We start from the raw sequence: 27,059 nt of genomic DNA, 5'->3' as shown, positions 1-27,059 counted from the left end.
TTGATCATATTTTATGCGTAGACTCTTGTAGTAGTCTTCAGTTGTATGTGTACAACGTCGATAAGAACAAATGGGTTTTTGAAAATAATCTACTGAAAGACGATTTTAATTTTCCAGCTTATTGTAGTTTTGTAAAACTTCTCAAACTATAAAAAAAAACATAAAAAAACACACAGTTAATTTTAAATACAAGTTTCGTAAAATTAAGTTTTATATTATGAGTGACAATTAAGTTTATTATGATTATCATTTTATAGTTTTCTTTTGTGTTGTAAGAAATTCCTTTTGTTGTAATAAAAACGATTTAGTAGTAATTTTCGTTTTATATCGTAATATTGCTAACTTGAATAACTTTTTCTATCAGTATTTCTTTTTGAGAATATAATTTTATGCAAAATACTTAAATTATTTCAAAAATTTTTATAAAAAGGATTATAGGTTGAACGTTTTGTTTATTTAATAGATGGGAAATAATTTAATTACATCATCAAGATTTATCATTTCATCAGACTTAAAGCTATTAAAACATTAACTTTTGATATACATAATTATTAGCCGAAGATAATACTTAAAGACACATAAAATACTATGTTATTAAGTTTGTAACTAAAATTTTTACTTTATTAATGGTATTAATCATTTATGTTGGACTATCATCTATAAATCTTTGTGTTTTTAAGTATTTTTTTTTAATTTAATATTTAAGATTTAATAAAATGATTTCATCCATTTAAATTTAACTATAGTTTTTCCATTTTAAAAATTTAAATAGCATCTTATTATATGTTTACTTCTTAATATACAAATCATTGGATCACTGCTAACATTTCGGTAAAAAATAATTTAATTTTTCTTAAATTTCTATAATCACATAGTTATCAAATTTATTTTCTATCCCATCACACAAGAGTGTAAAACTGCGGGGAAAAAATTTAATAAATTAAAGCTTTTAAAATAAACTGTTAATTTATAGACCAACATATTAATTACCGAAGAAAAGTAAAAGTGTAATGAATAATAGTTAAACAAATCAAATATATTTCAGCGAGAAATTTTATTTAAAAAAATCTTATTAGAAAAGGAAAAAAATCATTCAGAATAGTAATAAATGTTTAATGAAACTTATGGCAAGTTGAAATTCTAGTAAAATAAATTAAAAAAAGCAACTTATCTTAGGCTATGCAAAACATAAAGATAACTTAACATGTAAAAATAGTTTTAATTTAATTTTACGAAAGCGGATTTATAAAAATATAATTTTGATACCCTTTTATGACACTTGCTAAACACTCTTACGAAAAAAAAAACCTAGTGCAAAATAAAATAATGAAAACAAAATTGACAGATGAATAAAAAAAGAAATTAGTTTATAGTTTATTTAGTTATGAAACTGTTTTTTAATCTCTATTAATCTTAAAAGGTATTAGCTTATATGTGACAACCATTTTTAGATTGTTGCTATCTTTAGTTGGATGTTATTCTTTAAAAACAGTGGCATATTTTTTTTTTGTATTTTTAACGTTTATTCTTAAAATTAAGATATTCAAAAACAAATAGCCTGAATAATAACTTTTTTTTTTGTACAACGACTTATACTAAAACACTTAATTAGTTTTTGTGTTTAATTTTTTTTTATAATTTAAGTAAGACACAAAATCTGTATTTTTTCATCATACGATTAACATATTTAGTTAAAAAATTTCCAACTTTAAAATGACTTAATCACACTAGATTATAATTTTTTTTTATTAAAATAGTTAGGAATACTGATAACATTATAATAAATTTTTAAAACACAAAATAAGGTGTTAAAAAAGGGACAAACTAGTATGCTCCATTTTTACCAATAAGTATATTAAAATACAAATGCATCTTTTAAATAAGTAATTTAGATCAAACCGTTTTCACACTAATCTACTAAATTATGATCAATATTATATCACTACTTATGAAATTAACTACTAAACACAATATAATTCTAAACATTAATTATTGAGAAAGCATTAAGCGTATTCAATAGTTTTTTAGTTAAAGTGAATTTATTTTTATTTTAAAACTTCAGCATTTTATTTTTTTTGTTCACTGTGTTTCAAACTAAAACTCAATTATGCTTTTATAAGAAAGAAAGAAAATAGTAAATATTATTTTTTAGCTTTTTAAAAAGCAAAAGATATCAAACAAAACTTATTCTTACTAATTAAAATTTTTGTTATAAATTCATTCTATAATTACATATTATAGTCATTGATTTAGAAATGTTCAAACTCTTAGTATTAATTGTATAGCAATTAACATAATATACTTTTTTAACAAAATAATATAATATTTCATACTAGAACATAAAATTTTATTAACAACCTTTTAGTGGTTTTTAAATTATTAAGCTTAGAAAATGTTCGACATAATTTATTTTATTTTAATACAAGAAAATAAAACGGGCAAACACTGTTTGTAGCCAATTACGTCACAGGTTGAAAAGTTGTTTAAGTTTCTTAATTTTTAAATATAAAATCTATAAAATGTTTCATGCATTTTATGTTATATTTTTATGTTATAGGTTTTATTAGTGATTATAACTGTAGCACAACAATCAAAAAGTGTTTTAATAGCATAAGAAACTCGTGATTAAACTTTTGAAACTGTGTTGCTTTTAATATTATATTTTGAAAAATATTTATTAATGCACTAAACTTTTTTTTAATTATTATGCAGTAGTTTTTAATTTTTATCTTTTTATTAATAAAATTTAAACCTCTTTGAGAATTTTTATTGTTATTACACAACTGCGTACATCACACAACGGTCTTTGAACTATCATCCAAGTATGTTTTAAAAGTATATCAAAATCAAAAAAAAAATAAATAAATAAATAAACTTAAATTTAATAACTCGATAACCGAAAGGTTTTTTCGTCCACCAGGTCGTAGGACCAAATATTTTGAGCAATTTAATTTTTGTCGTTTAAAAATAAATCAAGATTATATAAAATAGTAACGGACAGTATTTAAAAAAAACTAGAGTTTACTTATATATATATTTTAATAAAAAAACTTATAGTTTTAAATTATAAAAACACTAACGCCAGTAAAAATATAAAAAGTGGCAAACTTTAAAAATTTTTCACGAATATTTACTGAATTTTTTTTTTATTATTGAAGTTATAATACAATAATGTGCAAATCTGTTTTTTTATTGTAAATACATACTACTAAAAATTTCGTTCTTAACTAAATTTTATCGGCTTTTAATTGAAAGATAATTTTTATCTAAAACCTGCTTTTTATTTTACCACATTCTAGTGGCTTTTAAAATATAAATTTTACCAGATAGTTTTCACGAAATATTTCTTCTTGAATAATTTATATATTTTAGGAAGCATAACAAAGAATATTTGCTAATGAAAATTTATTACATCACAACTATTTTAAAGTTTTTATAAAAAATAATAATTTAACTATTTGAAAACTTTTAAATGTTTAAACATACAATAATAGACTGTAGAATATTCATACTTTAAAATTAATCATAGAATTTGCTTAATATAATGAGTTTTTAATCAATCAACTTGAAAGTTTATTAAGTGGTTTCATAAAAAATAAACTGATATTAAATTGACAGTAGTATATAGAGCTAGTGTTTTTTGTTGTATTTGTTTTGGTCTTAACTTAGATCAAAATACATAAAAAACTTTAAACTTAGAATCAAAGTTAACATAACTCAGAATACACACAGTTTTGAAATGTATCTTAAGCATTTTCTCTGCGAAACAAAAATAGTAATCTAAATAAAAAAATAGTAAAAAATTAATTAAATAGTTTATAGTAAATTAAACTCTTCTTTTTTTGAATCTGAATAGATTATGTTAAACTTCACAATTGATAGTTGAAGTGAGCAGTTTTACTTAACAACTTAAAACTGTTTACTGTAAAGGTATAAAAGAAGCTAATAGTAGCTCTTTTTCAAGTTTATCAAAAATAAATTAAAGTTTTGAGGTGCAGGTAGAACTAGATAAACATTTGCAGAATTATATTGAAAGCTCTAGCCACTTTTAGTAGCTTTTAAATTAGTCCTTCATGACTGAAATGGAAATAGAGTCATTATTACTCAGAAAGCAAATTGATATAAAAGAAAAGCTGCAAAAATCGTTTGTGGTAAGAATGGTGTGACGTCACTACGAGATATATCGTTATTGATTTCTATTATTAATATTTGTTTATCAATACTTTTCCACTTAAATGAAATTATTTCTTAAATGCATTTTTTATCCTGTACTTTTTGTGTTTGGTATTAATTCTATCAAATTGTTTATATTAAAAAATCAATTGAAGTTTATTATTATCCACGTTACAAAAACCTAAAAAAATATATTTGGCAACAAAAATGATTTGCTAATTATATTTAATATTTGAACAAGTTGTTTAATATAACTGATAACCTCATTAATCTTAAAATTTGGTTAATGAATAAATTTTAGATCTTATAAGCTTTTAGTTTTTTAAGTTTATTTATTTCAGCATATTTTTCTCTTAAACTGTATTTTATATTTTTTTGTAAATCGCAGTCACTTTGTTTAAAATTAAGTGTAAACCATAACTTGATTAGGCTAAATTGAAATGGTTTAAGATCTTTATAGTTTTTGGTAATTTAAAAAGCAGTTACACTTGTACTAACTAAAATTACAATTAAATACTTTTGCAACCACACTTTAGTGGTTTTAAATGAAATATAGCCGGATGGTAGGATAAGACCAATATAAAAGCTAATTAACAATATATATATATATGAGAAATTGAAACAAACATTTTAGTTTTGTAGGCTATTGTGTCACAAGATATAGAACAATATTTAGTTAGTAATTTTTTTGTTATTAGCCCTAATATTTATGCCGTTTAAAACTATTATACAGACAAGAAAAATAATTTTTTGATATACAACACAATATTTTTAACAAATAACTATCACGGCATATACAATTAGAAAATTTTCAGATAACATAAAAAAACCGCATTATATATATTTTTTCTTTATGTTAGCTGTAACTCTATTTTAAATCATCTATATTTTAAATTTCATCGCAATGTTTTTTTTTTCAAACGTAACTAGAAATTGAACAAAAGATCAAATTAGAGTATTTACGTATATTTTTTAGTATAATAAACCATTACAGATTTTTGGAAAGCAAAATTAATTCTATCTAGTTTTGTTTTACTTTTTTATCACATTCTAGTGGTTTAAAATAAATTTAAAAATCGCCTTTACTTTAACATAAACTCAACAAACAACTTATTTTTAAAAAACATTTGTGATTTCCTATCTATGACATAACAACGTATCAATGAGGTTCTAAAAAACTTTTCTAAACTTTTTGTTACAAGCTTCTGCATTTAGTTTTTTTATCGCCAATAGTGTTTTACTTCAATATTTATATTAACTTAAACTGATTTAATTATTAAATGGTTACACATGTATTAAATAATTGTTCTAAAAATAAGTTGCTAAATTATTATTGTACTAATCATATAATTTTTTTTTTATTACATACAAAAATATTTTATGTACATATTGATTATTTTATAAAACTAACTTTTAAAATAGTGATGTTTTAGGAGTTATTTTTTTTAATATTACTTTATTCTTAAACAAAAGTTTTATCAAACAATATATTTTTTGATAGGCTAAAATTTATTTAAAACATTAATAGCTTTCAGTACTTGTCTAAAAGTTTTATAAAAAAAAACTAAACCAGGGCTTATTGATTAGGTACTTCTTGTGTACGTTCAATGTACGTGCACAAGAAGAAATAAAATATTGATTTTTATAATATTAAAAAATTTATTGCATTGGAGCTTACATATTTTATTTAAACAATTTACCCACATTACAGTGAGTTACAAATAATTCCCTGTGACCGTCGAGGTTTTCAAAATAATGCATATTAATATGAAGTATTTTATATACAACAAAGTAGAGCGTGCGTTTGCTGTTCGTTGCCAATGACGTCACTAGTAGCAGAATTATTATTCTGTACTATTATTTCCTTATTTTTATCTATTTAAACCTAATATATATATATATATATATATATATATATATATATATATATATATATATATTAAATGATCGGCCGAAATTTTGTTGAATAATTATGTTATGTTGATATTTCAGCATATATTACACATTTATCAATGAATATGTTAGAAGTTGAAAAATTTTGATTTTACGGTTTAGATTTTAATAATATTTTTTTATATTTCTATAAAACTGGAAACTAATATGTTTATAGCGTGTTTTTCTATTACGTTAAGCATAACTAAAAATATAAAACTTAATATATTATTTCTGACTTTTAAGAACACAAAACGACTTAATTAAATTTTAAAGTTTTACCTTCATAGTTATAGTTTAGTGTTTTAATATTCAGTAATAGTTTATGCTATCTTATAACTAGTCTTTTTTTTAATTAAATTGTTAAAAATAGAGTTTTATTTGTTGACTAAAGCTTTACTTTTTTTAGATATAAATGGTCGATATCAAAAACCTGTAATAGTTTAGTAAGACTTCTGAAAACTTATTGAATAAAAAACAATTGTAAGCACTAAATTTTATCATTGCTTTAGTGACGTCATTTGAATTGCAACGATATTTTGTAATGTTATATTTCATTTTGATTTTCTTTTAATCCTGATTGCTTTATATTTCAGAAATTTAGAACCGTTTTCTCACTTTATGTGTTTATATTTACTTTAAAACTATATTTTGAATTTAAGCTCTTAAATTATTTTTAATATACAGTTTAGTTTTTAGAAATGGTAAAATAAAACTTTGTATACATAGCAACTGATAAAAAAACATATTTGAGCATAAACTTAATTATATTGTTAAAGTATCCTTCGACAAGAATCGAGATTACAATAATCAAAATAAAAACTGAACTAAAATTTGAATAATTGTATAGATGAGAATTTTATTGGCCACTGGTTGCTAAAAAATATAGCTAAATAACTACTTCTAATTTTTTTTATTCAATAGATAATTTAATAAAGTAAACAAACTTTTAAGTAAAATATGAACTTTAATTTATTTATAGAAAATGTAATAAAAAGCATAATTGCAAAATAAATCATTCTAGTCACATTAATGAAAAAATATCTATAACTTTATATATTCAAACATTTACCACAAGTAAATGGCTTTGAAAATTTTAAATTTAGGTATTCCGAATAAAAAAATTACAAACGATATGCTTGTTTAAATACATAAATAGGAAATTACGCACTAATTATTTGCGATTAAAACTGTTTTCCGTCACATGAAGTTAAAGTATTTTTAAATATTCTTTTTGATGTCAAATTTTATTTTTTTTTACTAAGTTGACGCAAATCGATTTAAACCTTACAATAAAAAAAACTTTTTCTTTAAAAATAAGGTTTCAAATTAAAAGTAATTTTACTTTTTTTCAAACATTGTTGAATTTTTTCGTTAAGAAAACAACTATTTTAGGAATAAAGTAAAAACTTTAATGAGTATTTAAAGATTACCTGTTGAAAACCTTTTTTTTAACTCAAAGTTTAATGAATTATAAGTATAAATAACTAGAAGAAACAATGATAAAAAAATAATAAATTATCATATGTTTTTATCATGTGATCTTAAAATACCTTTTATAAAAAGTAAATATAAAATTATTTGTTTTCTTTTGCTAATGTATGTTCACACTTTAAAAAGCATTTAACTCGTAAAAACCATGTTGTTTTTTTAATTAAAACCACATTACAGTGGTTTAGAAAAAATAAACGCTTTGTATGAACTTCTAGTCATAATAACACGATTAGCTTGAAAAATCCATCAAAAAATGTCGCAAGTGATTGAGGGTTTTCATCATGAGGTGATTTATTGAAATTGTAATTTTCTTCTTATATTTAAGTTACAATTTTTTGCTCAAGGTTTATTTTGTCTGAAATACAGATTGCTAATTGATTTCAAAACTAAAAAACTAAAATAAACTTAAACTTAAAGATTTACACGATTAAAAACAAGGAATTTTGGTTGTTGAGTCATAAGAAAAACTTTTTTAGCTATTTAAAGATGCATATTTTCTATATATAAATTATAATTTTCATTTTAGTAATCAAATTCATTTTTTAATACAGTGCAAATTTATCTTAAATTTAAAAGATATAAAAAATATGTTATTCGAAAGGGTCAAATATGCCTAAAAGGAAATTTTTGCACATGAACAACAAAAAATAGGAATTAAAATTGTTATAAATAAAGATTTATCAATAATAATTAAATAAATTATCGAACAAGGGTAAGGGTTAAGGATAACAGAGGTAGTAGAAAATTATTACAATAATTATAAAGACTAACGGAAATAGCTAATAAAAATTAAAAAAAACTTAATTGAAATATTTTTAATAATATGAAAAAGTGTTTTTGTGCATATTTGACACCTACCCAGAGTTATTATGTAATCACTTATATTTTAATAAAAATTTTTCCAAAAATAAGATAGAGCTAAAATGCTGATTGTCATTTGTTTTGTATATTGTTACTTAAGTAAGACGTATGTTTGAACTTTTAAGTACTTTACTTTTAATTTTAATCATATTATTAGCTAAATATATGTTTTCAGTAAGCTTAATTTTATTTTGATGCAAATTTGTTTGTTTGTCTTTATTCACAAAATCACTTTATGTACAATTTAACTTGTATGATGTTTACAGTTAGTAGAGATAAAGTATTTTAATTCAATACAATTATTTACCTAATTTTAATCGAAAAATATAAAAAACTTAACTTTAAAATCAACATTAAAATAGTTCAGAGCAAAATAAAATTTTTAACGTAAAATTTTTCAACACAAACAACAAGTTTTTCTGAATAAGTTTTTAATCTTTTGGTTAAATTTGTATTTCAAAATTTATTAAGTAGTTTACACAAAAATAAATTCTTAAAATCAAATTCAAATGTTTCTTTAGAATTTTAAAAACTGATAAAGTTTACAACATTTTGAATGTGCAGTTTAATTTTAAAAAAACATAAATGAAAACTAAAAGTACCTAACTTTACTTTTGTAGAAATCTATCAAAAACTAAACAAAATTCTAAAATACTAATAAAACTGTATAAACATTTTAAAACTTAAATTAAAAGATTTAACTATATTTTAGTAGTTTTGAAATTAATCGTTCAGTGACTTGAATGTTAATAGAAGCGAGTTATAAGTATTTGCAAAACAATTAACATAGAAGAAAGTCTGCAATAAATGTTTGTGGTAAAGATACCGTGACGTCACTAAGCTATTATGGCTAAAAACATTAAATATATATTATACTGTTATTTATATAAAGTAATAGTACTTGTACAAAGTTTTTAAATAGTTAAATAAAAACTGATATTTCAAACATAAAAATTAGTACTTGTTTTTCAAAATAGTTGTTTAAGTGCATTATAAAATTTAAACTTTGCAAATCATCTTAAAATTATTCTATCATTTAAGAAAAATTATAGCCGTGTTATGATGGCTGTCAAAAATCTCTTTCTGCAGTTTTACATACTAGACCATTCTGAAGCAAAATACTTAATATTTTTTTAAACCTGCAATTAACATTTGCAAGGTAAATACTGTTACATCGCTATGATTTTAACCGCTTGATTCTGTGTTTTTTTTTTGCTAATTAGTTACTTAACTATTAATTGCTTTTTTGTAATGGTAGTTAAAATAGCGAGTTTAAACTAAAACTAATCATTTATATCATAACCATAATTTTTTTGCTTCAGGAGGTGAGGTTTTTCAGTTAACTTGAGATGTGATTTTTTTTATAGTTAAGCTTTAATTTTGAGTATAATTATTTTGTTAATTTTAATTAAACTATAAGTTGATTTCAAAATTCTTAAAAATAAAGTTACGGCTAAAATTTCAAATTAATAAAGTAAACGTTATAAAGTTTTTGAAAATAGGGCAAAATTTTTTCATAAAGATAATATATATATAATATTAAAAGTTGCGATGGTAAAAACCACATAATTTTGAACAGCTTAAAATTAAAATAAAATTTTGAAATTAGTAAAAATTCCATTTAACTTGTTTTTGACACATTTTTTTTTAAATTCAATCTAACTAGCTGTAAAAGAGTATATTTTTGTAGATCTAACAATAACTGGGATAATGTGAAACTATAACTCGAAATAGTCGTAAAAAAAAATATAAGCATATATTTTATTTTAATGAAAATTATTTTAATTCTTTCTATTTTTTTCGAATATGTTTAGCCAAATAAAACACTAATATACATAAAAACAAGCCAAACTATCTTTATTAAAAAAGTAAAACTTACCCCGAAATGATAAACATTATCAATCTAAGTACGCCTGAAAGCTACATTATATTGGATACTAAGTTGTAATAATCAGTGTCGAACTGTCAAATAGTTGATACGGAAAAATAAAAGCAGTGTTTAACATTTTTGATATTTATTTTTTGAAACATGTTACATATTCTGAGATAAGGCCTCTTAAACATTTTATTCAGAATTTGTATTCTTGTGCACCCAAAAAGTGTAAATAATATACAAAAACTGCGTAAAAACTGTTCTACCTATAAAGTTCAAAACTTTAAAAATTGTTAATCAATTATATGCGACACTTTCAGCCACATTCTTATGGCTTTCAAACTCCTGCTGTTTTATTTTTGCAGAGGTGATTAAATGCAGAAAAATGATTTTGTTATAAAAAAAAAATTCAATAAGCGTTTGCAAAATACACATTGTGACGTAACACAACTTTACGCGTGTATCTTATATTTAACATATATCTATTATTTAATGATAGATAATTTTTCAATTCAACTTGTTTTTTTTTAATGACTTAATATAATTAAGAGGCAGTAAATTGAAAATTAAAAAGTAAAACTAGAAGATTTAGAAAACTATTATGTTTTTAATGTCGCTAAATACAAAACATGAACAAAACAGATATCGTAAAGTTTACAAGTAAAAACATTTTTTTTATCAATACAGTTTGATAAGTTCTCCAATAAAACTTATACAAGGAAATCTATTAGTATAATATAAAGATAAAATTAATTTTACTAGTTTTTATAAAATGTTAATTTTTTTTTAATTGTTCAAACTTATATTTGTTAAGATATAAATTTAAGAAATTTTAACAGCTGAATCTAAAGTATAAGTTTATAAAAAAGGTAAAATTTTCCATTGTTCGGTATAATACAAGCATAAGGCTAAAGTATAGTAATGTTTAATAACTTTATTCATTATCTCCTAAATAGACTATAAAAATAAAAGTACTAGATAAAATATTAAAAGCGTTTTTAAAGTAGTAACTAAATAAAAAAGTTTCAAGTGCATACTTTAAGACTAAAAACAAAATGTTATAACACTCAAGTTTATTTAAACGACTTCACACTCTAATGGTTTTCAAGTCCGAATTCTACCTATGGAATAAATTCGTTTTTAGACAATTCTATTGTGCACATTACTTATACTTAGATATAAGAAACCAAAAGTAACATTTGTTGTTTTTAGCTTGAAAAAGCTTTTTAGTAAAATATAGAATACTTAAATGATTATAAAAAGTAAAACATAAGAAGAAAAATAACTAAGTCAAAATTCAAATTGTAATCAATAGTAATTTTAATATAAATCTAATATTGACGTAAAGCATCTAAACAACAAATATTAACTTCATGTTTTAATAATATATATTTTTAATAACAATGATTAATCTGATCAAAATTTTAGTGTGCAAGTTTTAATTTCATATTTAAAAGCCATCAGAATGTGGTTACTGGTTCATAAGATTAAATTAAACGTGAACTTAATCACAACATAGTTTTAATTTTTAGAAAGTTATCTTACTATTACAACATATTAATTTTTGAATAGTTTGGTTTTGGTACTGGTTTTAACTATAAAGTTTAAACATAAGTCACTCTGAAAAATGTTTATTATCTAATTTTGTTTATCTTTTCACCAGAATAAACTTGCTAAAAAATGATACTCATATAGTGCAAAGTTATTTATAAACAGTAATTTTGAAATACATAACTAAAAAATGTTACGTGAAAGAGCATAAAAGTGTGTTTAAAATGTTAAATTATAGTTGAATTATACTTAGCTTACAAGTTGTTTGTAAAACAAAACTGCTAAAATAAAAACATTTAAGGTAGTAGAAATTTTACCTGAAAAAAAATTAAATATAAATTACATTACAAAGTTACGACAATAAACGACCACAATACAACTATAAAAAACGCTAATTATAAAGTAATGCGACGTAATTTTGTACACGTTCTTTTATTGTTTTTTTTGTCATAGACTTGCAATTTACTTCACTCTGTGTATATACCTATTTACCTTGTTTATCTAGAAAATATTAAAACTAATAAAAACCAGTAACTTTTTTTTTGTTCCCAATACCTATTTTGTTTTCAGTCTGAAAAATTGAAATAATCTTGAAGAAAAAATATTTTTTTGTTAATTGTATTCGAAAAACTTAAGTAAACTAATTTATAATCCAACATTTTAGTTGCTTCAACAAAATAATAGTTTTAAACAGATTTTTGATTTTAAGAAGGTTAAAGAGTATCAAAAATCATCAGTAACTTTTAACGCTTATATAATATTTTTAAACTAAAAAATACTAGAGTTCCTTGAGTATGCACTCATTATAAGCATGTGTTTAAGAGTACAGCCATTGTTTAAAGTAGACAAAATTGTTTATACATCATAAAAAGTAACAACTGAACTTAAGCTTTGAAGTTTAAAATACTTTTTGTACATTACAGCGAGTATTTAATAACAATTGACATTATCAAAATAATGAGGGTTAGTTTACTATATGATCATGTACGTTATGTTTTTTGAAAAAATGGAGTGAGACGATTATGTAGGCAACAAAGTTTAAATTTTGTAATCATCCACATTATTATGGGTTTTTAATTAAGTACTAATTGTCGGAGAAATGACAGAGAACTCTTCTTAAGTTTGATAAATAAACTATCCAACTTAATAAAACAAGTATTTGCTATTTGTAGTGAATTACGTCACTAGTAGCAAAATGATTATCAAATGAATTTTTTATAATACTTAGAACTTATACATTTAAACAGGGTTTTTTTTTTATAATTATATAAATTTATAAGTTTATCTATTTTTAAGTTTAATAAAGAGTATTTCTCCCTAAAGACCATAAAATATTTTTTTTTAGTTTTAAAACTGTAGTTATGTGTATTACTGTTCAATAAAGTTTCTGCTACACTCTACCTAATAACTTTTTTTTACTGAGTTAAAGTGTAAAAAATAAAGTATTATTTATCGGCCAAGTCTTTACCTTTTCTAACAATAAATGATAAAAATTAAAAAAATTGTAAATTAAATAAAACTTACAGAAATTTTTGAAAAAAATATGTAAACTCTTAATTTTTATAGTATAAAACATTTTAAGTGACGTCAGTTGTGATTCAACATTGTTTTGTAAACATTTTATTTTTTATTTTTAAGATTCGCAACCGTTTTCACTTTTTGTTTATTTTTAAATGACCTAAAATCATTTCGTATCACATTATTTTGTATCACAGTATTTGCAAAAGTCTTATTTTATTTTTTTTAAGTCAAAGTTTTGCAACCGTTTTCAAATTTTATACTGTTTTAGTAACCTTAAAACTGTGTAAAAGATATAAACTTTTGAAACAACTTTTTTATTTATTAATTATTTCCGTTACAGTTGTAATAACAAAATGACTAATAAAAACTCTAGTGAAACTAAGAACCATCATATTACACAAACATAATTTAACAACACTCAAGAAAACAAAAAAAAAACGTTAGGTAGGTACTAATGGTTAATTGTGTAGATAAGAAGTGTTGTAAGTCAATGGTCTCTAAAAATAGATAGTTAAATAACTGTGTTTCACAATTCTTCTTAATAGTAAACAAAAATTATACACATTTAGGTAGTACATATTAATAAAATTTTAAAAACAAAGCTAAAGATATTTGTGCAACTCCAACATCTTAATATCGATTCAAATCAAATGTTGTTTTTCATCTTAATATATCAAAGTGTTTTTTTTTTTATCTAGAGTATTAATTACGTTAATGTTAAACCTTATAATTATACACACAAACTTCTACATACTATTTTATAACCATATTCCAGTTATTTTCAGATAAAAATGATATCCACTTCAAAGGTGCTGCTGAACGAAGGATAGACAGAACAATCAAATAATATATAAATACAATAAATTAAACGAGCGCTTGTCGTTTGAAACTAATTACGTCAGAGTTGCCAAATCAATTTTTTCACTTTTCTCATTTTGATTTCTGCATTTTATGTTTTTTAAAAGCTAAAACTTATATTTAAATATAAATAGTTACTCAACTTACATAAATACTTTTTTTTATATTTACATATTAAACTACATATGAATAAAATTTAATGTTATCAGTTGTTATATCATAATGAACTATGCTTATTTAGTTTAATTTTTCTTTTTAGTGAAAGCTACTAACATTTTCATTAAAAATTCTTAAAAGGGTAAAATATTGTAGTTTGAAGTTATTTTCATTTTAAATTACTATAAATTCATCTAAAAATTATTATTGCAATTTAGTTTCAGTTTCTAGTATGATATAAGTCAATTTTTTTTTAAATGTTTTACTTGCATTTTAGATATTTTTTGGAAATTGCTACATAAAAAATACAGAACCATATAGTTTATCATTATTAACTGTATTTATTAACTATATATTTTTAATGTTGTTTATATTAGTATAGTATTATTTTTAATTCATAAACTTAATTTAACTAAATATTAACTTGATCGCATAAAATAATTTTTAATCACTTTACAATTTAAAATCAATACGCTTGTTGTAAGATAAATAGAAATTATTCACTTCCAGTTGAAAACTTAATTGTTTTATATATTTTTTAAAACCACGTTCTAATGGTTTTCAAATCGTTACAAGCTACAATAGAACTTCAAATGAGAAACGGTAGATGACCAAAACGTTTATAATTATATAGAAGAAAGTAAAACGAGCATTTTCTGTTTGTAGCCAATTACGTCACAAGTAGCATAACATTTTTTTATTTTTCCAAACTAATGTTCATTTTAAAAATTAATTATCCAATGAATCAACAACTTTAAACAAATTAGTTACTGAAAAAATCTAACAGCAATTTTTCAAATTATATTATTAAACGTACTTGACATCAGTAAAATTGCAACAATTTGTTTAATGCGTAGTCTGCGACATTTTTTTTATTTTACTTGTTCGATTATTTTGTGTTTAAAAAAAGTACAGAAAAGTAATTTAAAACCTTAACTTTGTCGTTTCATGACTTTTATTTTACTTTTAAAACATTTAAACTCATGAATTTTTTTTTTGTACATTGCAAAGAAGTTGAATAAATTTTTTAAATAAAAAAATCTTAAACATTAAATATTTCGTATTAAAATGATCTTATTTTATTCGTGTATGAATAGTATAACGTTTAAGCAATTTAAACAACAAAATAAAAAGGCAAGATCTAATAAACGAACAAAGTCAACTTAGTTTTGAAAATTTCTGATATTAATTTAATAAATTTAGTTATAAAAATAAAATTTTAAAGGCATATTAAAGATTTCTAATTTCTGTGTATTTAAAACCTAAGAATATTTTTCATAGTATTAAAAACATATCTTTATGGCTTTTTAATCACAATATCTCTATTAAAGTGAATTGAGAATTCAACAAATGTACAAAAACATAACATTTTATATAATAAAATTTGCAACAAGTGTTTGCGACAATTGTTTTATGACGTCACCACGCCTTTTAGCAATGGTTTCTTTTTTTATTTTTTTTTTGTTAATATTTTTTATATAACAAAGTACAATTAGTTTTACTTTTAATTAAGTGTTTTGAATTTAAGAAGTTTTTAACTGAACAAAAAAAAAAGAGTTTATAACAACTATTTTATTTCAATGTGGCCTAAACCTGAAAAAAAGATGTCGTAAAAGTTAAGAATAAAATAAAACTACTTTAATTATACAAAACGTATAAGATTTTCAACATATTTAAAATCAACAAAATGTTTCTGAGTTTAAAGATTAAAAAAAAAATCTCATAAATGCTGCTAATATTCTATGAATTATGTTAAGAAAAAATTTTTGATCAAAACTGTTTATTAACGATGTTTTTCACACAAATGCCATAAGAACTTTTTCTAATATGTATAAACACTAGTTTTTAAATTAGTATTTATATACTTAATTTTGTTGGCAAAAAATATATCTGTTTTTAATTAAATATGAAAACATAAAGTTATTACGGCTTAATCTATAACAAAAAACTAAAAAAAAACAACTATTCTATACTTATACCTCTCAGTATAGTATAGCTTAAACACAAGACTTAAATGTTTTCAAGGAATTAATTTTGCTTTCTATCTGAAAACTGACTTAAAAAATCTTTTAAATGAATACTTCGAATTTAGTCTTTTTGATTAAAAATACTATTATTATATTATTATTTAAAATATATCATACAATATTATCAAATTACTATAAAAAAACTATTACTCGGTTTTAAATAACAATGGTAGTCATTTTAAAATTTTGCTTTTAATTTTTTGATAATCTTAATAAAATTAAATTATACTTCAGTATTTAAGTTGATCAACTAATGTATCTTGTTTGACTTAATGGTATAATGAGGTGGTTACACATCTAAAATAAAAATTGTAAACCCATAGAGCTTTAAAGGCTTCTTGTGGAAAGTATAAGCTAGATATCAAAATCTTTCTCCTCGTATGTTCTTAAAACTTAAAATATTGAAATATATCTTGTGATGTCCCTCTTTGTACAAACAATTTTGTACGATATTAGAATTTTTTTTTAGAGAATTCTAAATCGCGTTACTAGACAAGAGTGCAAAAACAAATAGCGCATAGATGTTACTATACATAGATTAATTGTTTAAATATAAAAAAAAATTCAAAACATATACTTTGTTTGTGATCAATCTATTTTTATTATATCCAGCATGAAACAGAATATAGTATGAAATTTAAAAATGGAAGTTTGTGTAGTTAATTTTCAAAGTTATAAGTTTTGTTGTTTTTTATTAACAAATAAAAACTATTAATTAACATATACCAAATTTGCAGTCCTGTAAAACAAAAAGTAATTTCAGATAAGATTATTTTTACTTAAATTGGATTCAGTACAAAAAATCTTTATCTTTTCATTTACGTTATTATTTTATGAACAACATAGTAATTTTGTTTAAGCATAATCAGATTATTTTAGTTTAGCCACTATTTTTTGTTTGTAAAGTTTAATAAATAAAATAATCTTAAAAAAGTTTTTAAATAAAAGTAAAACTACGTATAAATCATTTTTTGAGTTTATTTTCGAGTTATATTTTGCCACATTTTAGTGTTGGTTTGAAGTGGTTGTTGTAAAAAAAATGTATCAAAATTACCTATATGTATATTAGATATCCCACAATGAATATTTGCAGAAGTGGCGTCACAACGAGATTTAAAGTTTCTTTAAGTTTTATATATTATAGTTTTAATATTTAAACTTGTTTTTCACTTGTACTTGCTGATGATTTTTAGATGTCCATTAAACACTATTTAGCTATTTATTATTTATATTGTTTGCTGAACTACAAAATAAAAGCGTTTAAAATATTTGGCTGTAGGATCTGGTGCATGTGAAAACCTTTCGATTACCGAGTCGTTCACCACGTATATCTTTTAATGTGTTGTCCAAGTTTCCTAGTAAATATTTAAATATCTTAGATATTATTATAACATTGGATATCTAGACACATTCTGTTATACTTTAAATGTCTATAATTAACTGAGTTAAAACATTTACGAATTTTTTTTTGTAATTAACTAGCAATAAACAAATTAAATGCTAATGAGTTTTTGTTCAAATATTTTATAAATTGTTTTATATTTTATATTTTTGCAAAATCCTAGTGGCTTATAATTGTGGCTTTATAAAGAAACTAACAGAATAATAGATTATGGATGTATACAAAAACCTACAATGATTGTTTGCGATAAATGTAGTTTGACGTCACTATGAGGTTAAGCGTTCATATAAGTTTTTATTTTGTTTATTTAACGATTAATAGTTAAGATATTCTAATTTGTTCTTTTATAAAATTGATTTTTTTTGAAAAGTATTGTAACTTAAAAATAAGTATTTGTAAAAGTAACTGCTTTGTATTTAATCTAACTAGTATCAATTTTAATAAACTGTGCAAAACAATATTCTAAAAACCATAAACTATTTTGAAATATAATTAAAATAAATACCGATTCAGTAAAGTTAGAACAAAATAGGTATAAGTAAAACAAAAAACCTGAACAAGCCTTGATTGAAATATTAGACTAAATTATATTTTCGGCTTGCAGTACTTAAATACTTATATAACTAAATACTTATATTATTATTTAGGCACAGTTTTTTACTTCAATCTTTAATTTATATAAAAGAAACTTTAACTTAGAAATATGTATAACGAAATTAGTTACCAAAAAAGTATGCACTTGAGATTTTCAAATGCTTTGTGCTTTTATAGATACTTAAATGCTCATATAAAAATAAAAAATATTTAAAAAATTAAACTCAGATTTTTAGTTTTTTATGGTTTATTTATAAGTTTACTTTTTTGTTTTTGTACACGTATTATTTTCATAAAGCACGTCAAACTTTTTTTTTAATTGGTTTAAAGCCACATTTTTGTAAATTGAAAAATAGTGAGTCGAAATATTGTATAGAAAAACTAATAGTTTCCTACGAAAAAAGATAAAAACACTTTCATTAAGCATTTGTTATTTTATGCTTCTTACATCACAAAAAAAAAAAAAAAAAGAACTACCAAACTAATTTTTCATCGCAAATTAAGTGTAAATCTGAAAAATTACCGCCCAGCTATATTAGACATTGCGTATTAAAGTAACTTCAAATTTTTTTACCATTTCTATGTTGGCTATTCTCACCTGAATAATCAAAATTGTCCCTAAAGGGAAAACCACAAACTTTTTATAACCTTTATTAAAAACTTAAAACGGAGATGTTATTTAAATTCTGTATTTTTATACAGAAAAGTTCTTAGTAAATTAGTATTGACACCTTGAATTAAACTTTTATGTTTTTATATATATTGAAATTTTTAAGGAAATTGATAATAACAGACATAAGTGTTTTCTTTTTAAGATTCATTAATAAATATATGACAATAACAACTAAATTAAGTTATTACAAGTTAATCTAGATGCAACGTATAATATTGAATTTATTTAGTGTTGCAATATCTTTTAAAACTAATGTGACAACAGTACAATAAAAGACAACAAGTATTTGCAATACAATATAGAACGTTTTTTGTCTTGTTTAATATTTTTTTCTTTTTCGGTTTAATAGTTTTGCATTACTAAAATGCATTATTTTTAAACTTTATTCTTTTAAAGAACTTTAAATTCTTGAAGCATTGAAAATTTATTTTGTTTATAAAAATACGTTTAATAATATGGTTTACAGATCGGTAAAAAAGCGCTTAAAAAGTTCGGTTTTAGGACCTGAACCTGGTGTACAAAGGATCTTTTCGGTTATCGAGTCGTACTTATAGAATTTTTACCAGCTACTACACACTATTGGTTTATCATCTAAATATTTAAATCTTTAGTAATGACACAATCAATTAAACTATATGAAAGAAAGGAAAACTAAACAAAATTTAAGTGAATTTTTTGTTTAAAAATGTATTTAGAAATCTGTCTAATAACATAAGACATGTAGAAAAAAACATTAAACTTAAACTTATAAAAGGAAATAAACAACACTAGCACCAAACATGTGAATATTTGAATGGTAGGTTACAACCTTTTTAAAGAAAGTAAAAATGTAATAAGCTGAAATATTTTTACATTAAATTTTATCAGTATTTTTTGCTTAAAGTGTAATTTTTATTTTTTATTTAATAAGTTAACTTGAAAAACAAAAACAATTTCATACTTGAGTAGATAAATAAACTGTTCTATACATTAAAAAATAGTTTTATAGAATATAATTCTACCATTAATGAATTTAATATTTATAAATTAAAGTAAAAAGATAAGTATTGTAACACTTCTGCACTTAATAATAATAAAAGAACAATGATAATGAACTATTATAACAACAACAAATTTCATTCTATTTTTAAATAAACTATTTAATATTTTGATTAGTTGTCTTAGTCTAAAATTGTAATAGTAGAAAGCAAAAAGTATTTTCTAACATAAAAAAAAGATTTTATTTTTCTTGATTTAGTTAGAATTAGTAAATATTTAACATAAGTTTGCTTGAACAGTTGTCTCAGCTTACTTTTTAGATACTTATTTTTCTTTTATAGTATATACATCTATAACTACTTGTTTTACATTGGCATGCTAAAAGTAAAAAAGGAAACAGTTTTTAAGTATTCTAAACTTAATTCAAAATAGTATTCTTGAAAAATAATTTGAAGAATAATAAGATACAAAATTCTGCAATCTAGACTTAACCATTGTTTTTAATCTTAGAATTAACCACTATTAAGCTTAAATTTGATCAAAATACAATGTTAAAATTAAATTATAAATAAAAGTTGGTATCATTTGTAGTGAAATAGTTTAAACTAAGAAAATTCATGTAATTTCAAAATTAACATTTGCCAGCCAAAAATTAAAAAAAAATTGTTCACACTTATTTAGAAAATATCTAATAAAGTGCAAATAAAATTCGTGTGCTTTTTATTTATATGTTTGCCACATTCTAGTGGCTTTTGTATTGTTACTGAACTAGATGATAATGGTAACTAAGTAACTCATTGTTTTAAAAAAACATGTAGAAGAAACAATTGCGCTATAAGTGATATGTAGTCATTATTAGATTTTGTATTTTTAAATTTTAAACCTTAAAATTATGAGAAATTAAAAAGTCTAAACATCTTCTAATTTTCACATTTTTTTTTTCAGACTAATAATTTGTAACAGAAAATAATTTTCTCGACCTAACCTATTAAATAATATATCTTTCTTGGTTGAGTTTATTCACAAACTAATTACAAGAATGATAAGGTCTGTAATACAAAACATAACTAAAACTAGGTAAATACGTCTACAATTCCTCCCAGATTTTATCTACTAAGGAGATAAAACTATAAACTTACCTAGCAAAACAAAAATTTTTTAAAACAATTTGTTACAACTTAAAAACATTTTTCAGGTCTAAAATTCAGCGAAATTAAACTCAAAAAGACAAAAACATTTCAAAAATTACGATTTACTTAGTTCACATAAAAATAGTTTGTTAAAACAAACTACAACTTAAACAAACAAACTGTAACAAAAAATTTGAAGCTTAATCTTTACTTTTCTTCACTCAGTTGCTGAATACAAGCATTTAAAAACTTAATTGCTTCACCGATTTGAACTTTTCAGCTTTAAAGAACGAAACTACACGTCATTCATCTAACCACCTTGAAACTTCACTTAATTTTTTGATAAACATCTTTATCATATTTTCGACTTTAAACGAAGTAGAAGGTGCATTACTGATAGCTTTAAACACTGACGAAATACTGCTACACTTATATTCCAAATACTCGATACCAATCAACAGTTCGAATTTTTGAAAGTCAATCTCTGCGTACTCATCCAAGATCACTTTGAACAGATGGCTGTTAGACTAGTCTGCTGCAAAGTAAACTACAAAATTTAGGACGTTTCCATTGGACTGAAACTCATTAGACCATAAAAGGTCAAACTTGACATTAAATGAATATCAGCAACATCGGTGTCACGAAGCTTTTGAAAAGCATCGTAAAGTTTTACACGGAAATGCTGCAAATAATCCGATAATTTCACACACTCATCCCGGACACATTGTTGTTCGCAGTAAACTTTGGCGGTCTGTTTGCTTTTCTGTTGAAAATATAAGTCAAGAAAATATAGATCAAAGCAAATCCGAGCCATTCCAGTTCAACATCAATTTTGAAGAAAACTATTAGTACAGAGGGAATTTACACAGTGCTTATTCAAAATTGATGTTGAACTGAAATGGCTCGGATTTGCTTTGATATATATTTTTTTGACTTATATTTTCAACAGAAAAATTAAAAGTCGCTTAACTGTTCAAAATCGTAAGTTTCTAAGAAGATTTACCCCTCCTGTTTGCAACTCTCTAAGTAGTATCCCTTTTCTAAGAAAAGCAAACATACCTTTGTAAAAGTCTGTCTTTTCTGTTAGGTTGAGAAAAAGATGTCAAGAAAAGTTTTAATGTTCTGTGTTTTTATAGAAGGAAGATTCTATTTGAATAAGACTTTATCATAAATAAATATATCTTTCTTGGTTGAGTTTATTCACAAACTAATTACAAGAATGATAAAGTCTGTAATACATAACATAACTAAAACTAGGTAAATACTTCTACACCTATTTTGAAATTTAAGTTAAACTTCTCTTCGTAATAGTTTTTTAAAGTATATAATACTTAAATATAATAAAAACTTGAGATTGCCTGAAGGCAAATGATGTAGATAAACATATAAATCACGGTCGTAAAAATAGTTAAACTTACATTTAAATCGTAGTTTTATGTGGATACCTAACATTAACTATAATTATATTTAGCTTCGATTTTCTTTGCAAGACAAAAATGCTAAAGTGTGTACACATTTTGTTTTATGAAAAATCTTTATGATACTTTTTATATACCAACCAATATAATTTTCTAAATAGTTGTTTACATAAAGTTTTATGAACTAGTAGGATAAAAAAAAGGAAGACTATCAAAAACCTGGTGTAAATATTGTTTTGTTCGTGCATATAATAGAATACTTTTATGAAAGTTAAAGCAATTAAAACTACTGTTAATGTAATTCATATTTTAAGCTAATTATCAGTTAGTTATGAACTTTTTTCTTTTTTTTTTAAATTGTAAACCACATTCTTGTTGCTTTGTTGTTGTTTTGCAAAACGGGTTGTGGAGTGTAGCATTCTTAAAAAAAAAAGAATGAATTAAACTAGTTCAAATGTATATATAAAACTTAGTTTGTAAATGCTGTTACTTCACCATTAGTGTTTGAATTTATTTTCGTTAACTATTTAAAACTAAAAGTTATATTTTTTTACTACTTAGTGAGTATATTTGAATAACAAAAAAAAACAAGTTGTATTAAATTTAAATACTTAAACAAATATTAACTGAATGTTCTTTTTAAACGTGAAAAAACTAAGTATAAACTAAAATATTAGTTATCAAAACCAGAAATTGGTACTGTGAACACTATTTTTGAAACAATTTTTTTTTTGAAACATTAAATCAGATTCAACAGTAAAACTAATCTTTTTTTTAAATTTTTTGTTTTGATAGCTTAATAAGGCTATGATCGAATATACAAAAAAAAATTACCATACTTATGCTTTAAATGTGCGTTTTATAAATCATTTAATTTAAAGCTTAGGTGTTTTATATTATTTATTAATTTTTAGTTGAACTAAGTATATATTTAGTTTAGTTCTACTTCTTAACTAGAATAAATAATTATAGTCGTTTTGAAATATATCAAATCTTATTTAATAGTTAAATAAAAGTGTTAATAATACTTTAAAACCTTTTTTTTTTGCAACAACATTCTAGTGATCATAAAATAAACAATAAGTAGGTGGGCAGAAGATGAGTTTTACAAATATTTTATACAAAATCTAAGTTATCGATATATATATTAAAATGAAAATTCGCGGACGTATTCTTTAGTGGTACTAAAAAATTTAAAAAAAAGAACTGTTATTAAAAAAAATTATCACACAAAATTGTAAAATTTAGTTACTTCAATATATTACTTACCACGTTCAAGTGGTATTTAAATAAAGCACCGACAAATTTTCAACAGTTATGCAAATAACTAATATTCATATACAGAAAAATAAAACGTATGTTCGTATTTTTGTTACCAATAACGTCACAAGTAGCAAGAAGTTACTAGCTTCCTTTGTGAGTATTAAAACTAAACAGTAAGAAAAAATTATTCTAGAGCTTTGTTTTAGTATGTAAATTGTGTTGGAATTATAAGAAATAACTGATATAAAAAAAGTTTCAATGTAATAACTTTTTGTTTTGTTTTAACTGACTTTTCAAATTTGCGTCAAAACTATAAACTTAAATGTGTAAAACATGGTTGTTGATAAGATTAATTTTTTAAATATGAACTTATTATTTATCTTTTTTATAATGTATATATCATCATAGAAAAATAAGTCATCAAAAATTTAAATAAAAATCCATTAGTATAAATTTAAAATGTAGCAAAAACTTTATGCAATGCTGCTTATATTATAAATAAAAATTATAAATTATAAGATTAAGATTTTTTTAACTGTTTAACAATAATACTTTTTCACTTAAGTACTTTAAAATAATTTATAGTATATAAAAAGAAAACTTTTATTTTATTTAGTGCTGGTTATAATTAGCTAAACTTATACATGTTAAAACTAAAGTGTAAGTAATCATACAGTTTTTGTAACTAAAGCTACAACACAAGTTAATGAAAAAGCTGTCTATTATATACCCATAATTATCGTAAACTTAAGATTAAATCTCAAATTTTTTAAAGCCATTAAAAAATTATCCTCAATATATTTTATTCGTTTGACTTTAAAGATAACCTTAAAAAACAAAACACCAAATATATAAAAATATTTCAACTGTATACTAAAACTAGAAGCAAAAGGAGTACAATACTTAATCCATGTTATATTATTTATATAATTTGATTTCTAATTTTAGTTAATTAGATAAAAGGGCTTTCTAGATTACTATTAAGTATTTAGCTTATAATAAATATTTTTTGCATTAATATTTTTTATCAAATTGAGTTTTGGAGAGAAAAGGCATTGTTGTAATAATAAGTTTGTTTAGCATGAATTCGTTTGATTTAGAAAAAAGTAGATAAGTTTATAAAAAATTAAGTTCTAAAATGAAAATTAAAAATAAACTTAAAGTTTATATTAAGTGATTTTCTTTCGATATTTAATCACATTCTTGTGTTTGTAAATACGTCGACACTTACTTAAAAACAATTTTATTTTATAAAAAAAGATTGAATAGATATTTGCGAAAAATATAATGTGACGTCACTCTGAGATTTAATTTTGTTTGAGTTTTTTTTATTATGCAGTATAACTCAACTTTTTATTTTTTTTAGCTTAAAGATTCCTGTAAAATCAGTCTAAATGAAAAAAAAAAACCTTTTAATATCGAATATTCTATATTTAATTTAGGTAGATATATAAGAAAAATTAATAATCTAAAAACTTTATGCTGCATCTTAATAAAGTCTTAACAAATTAAAGTTAAGTTAAAAAAGTAAAAAAAATTACCACTTAAACTATAAACATATACGTGTCAAAAAATAAAGCTAATACCAATTATTTGAATTCGCAACCTAAAAAAAAATTGATAAGTTTACACAAGTAGATTGTTTTATATTCAGTTTAATGTTAAGAAAAAAGATTGATCTATGCGTATATTTGAAGTCAATATATATACAAAATGGTATGTTCATAAAATTCTAACCTAGTTTATAAATTTCAAAATGTTAATGCAAATAAAAATAAACTATAAAATGAAATAAAACTATATAAAAAAATGTAGTTGAGTGTATTTATGTGTAGACATCATTGTTTTAGTGATGCAACTTAATATTGATTTGCAAGTAATCTCGTATTTATAATAAACTTTTACATTCACATTGTAGTGGTTTTAAACTGTGATTGCTAAATAAACGGATTAGTTTTTTTCTCTCTTTGTTGTATTAATATATCGTGTTGATAAAGAATTTGTTTTATAAAGTTTTAATTATTTAAGGCTTTTTACACCACAGTAAAGCTTTGAAACAAGGTTTATCAAACTTATTTTTAATACTGGTTCATGGTAAATTTTAAAACTAATTAGCTCTCATTAATACAAATTAGTTTTTCACTAGCTAATGTTCAGTTTGCTTTTTAGTCTCCTTATAAGTTATGGACTTATAATTTGAGAAAATGCCCAATAAGTTAAATTATGAAGTTTTTATATATAAACAGAATATAGCGAAAGGTGTTTACATGATTTTATGTAGCAATTAATTGCTAATAACAAAACTTTTTTCATTTAAACGGTTTATTGAGCAATGCTTTCAAAATTTAACTAATTTCCTTGTCAAACAAAATAAATACTCACTAAAACTAATTATTCAAACACAATACGAGTAAACTAAAGAAGCAATCAATATAAAACTAATCAAATTAATCATAAAAACTAAAATAGATAATTAGAACAAAAAAGGACTATTTAAAAATGTTAATTGTAATTCTAGATCCTTTATCAGGACCTAGTTGGTGATTAAGTTTAGGTTTAAGTTTTTGTTTCTATTAATACTTCTATTTTTACAAAATTTAATTACCTCAAAACAATTAAAAATATCATTATGATTCTGACAGATTCTACATTGTTCTATATGTGAAAAAACTGCGCTATTTGTAGGTTTTGTATGTTCTTTAATTCTGACGAACAGTTGTCGCTCCGTTTGTCCAATATATTGGGTATCCAGGTCACCTGGACATTGAAACTTATAAACGATGCAATTTCTGTAGAGTTTGTTGATCTTTTCTTTCAGTGAAAAATAGTTTCCAACTTTAGATGTTCTGAAAGCTACTTTGATGTTAATTCCAATTGTTTCCAAATTTTTTGTTATATTTTTGCTGAATTTTTCTGAAACTTTTTTTATATAAGGAACTGTTAAATACTTAAACTGTTAAATACTGTTAAAACCAACATTGAGGGGAAATTCTTAGACCTAATTGACAAACATTTCAAAACAGAGAGCATGAAAAAGATCTTCAACAGAAGTAATTGCAAAATATCATACTGTTGTATGGATAATGTCAAATCACTAATAAGTACCCACAATAAGAAGATACTAAATAAACTGAATCATAAGAACAACCAAGAGG

This window comes from Thalia democratica, chromosome 1 (genome assembly GCF_965202585.1).
Source record: "Thalia democratica chromosome 1, ktThaDemo2.hap1.1, whole genome shotgun sequence".
Lineage (NCBI taxonomy): Eukaryota > Metazoa > Chordata > Thaliacea > Salpida > Salpidae > Thalia > Thalia democratica.
The sequence above is the reverse complement of the archived record's forward strand: the minus strand, read 5'-3'. Positions refer to the sequence as shown.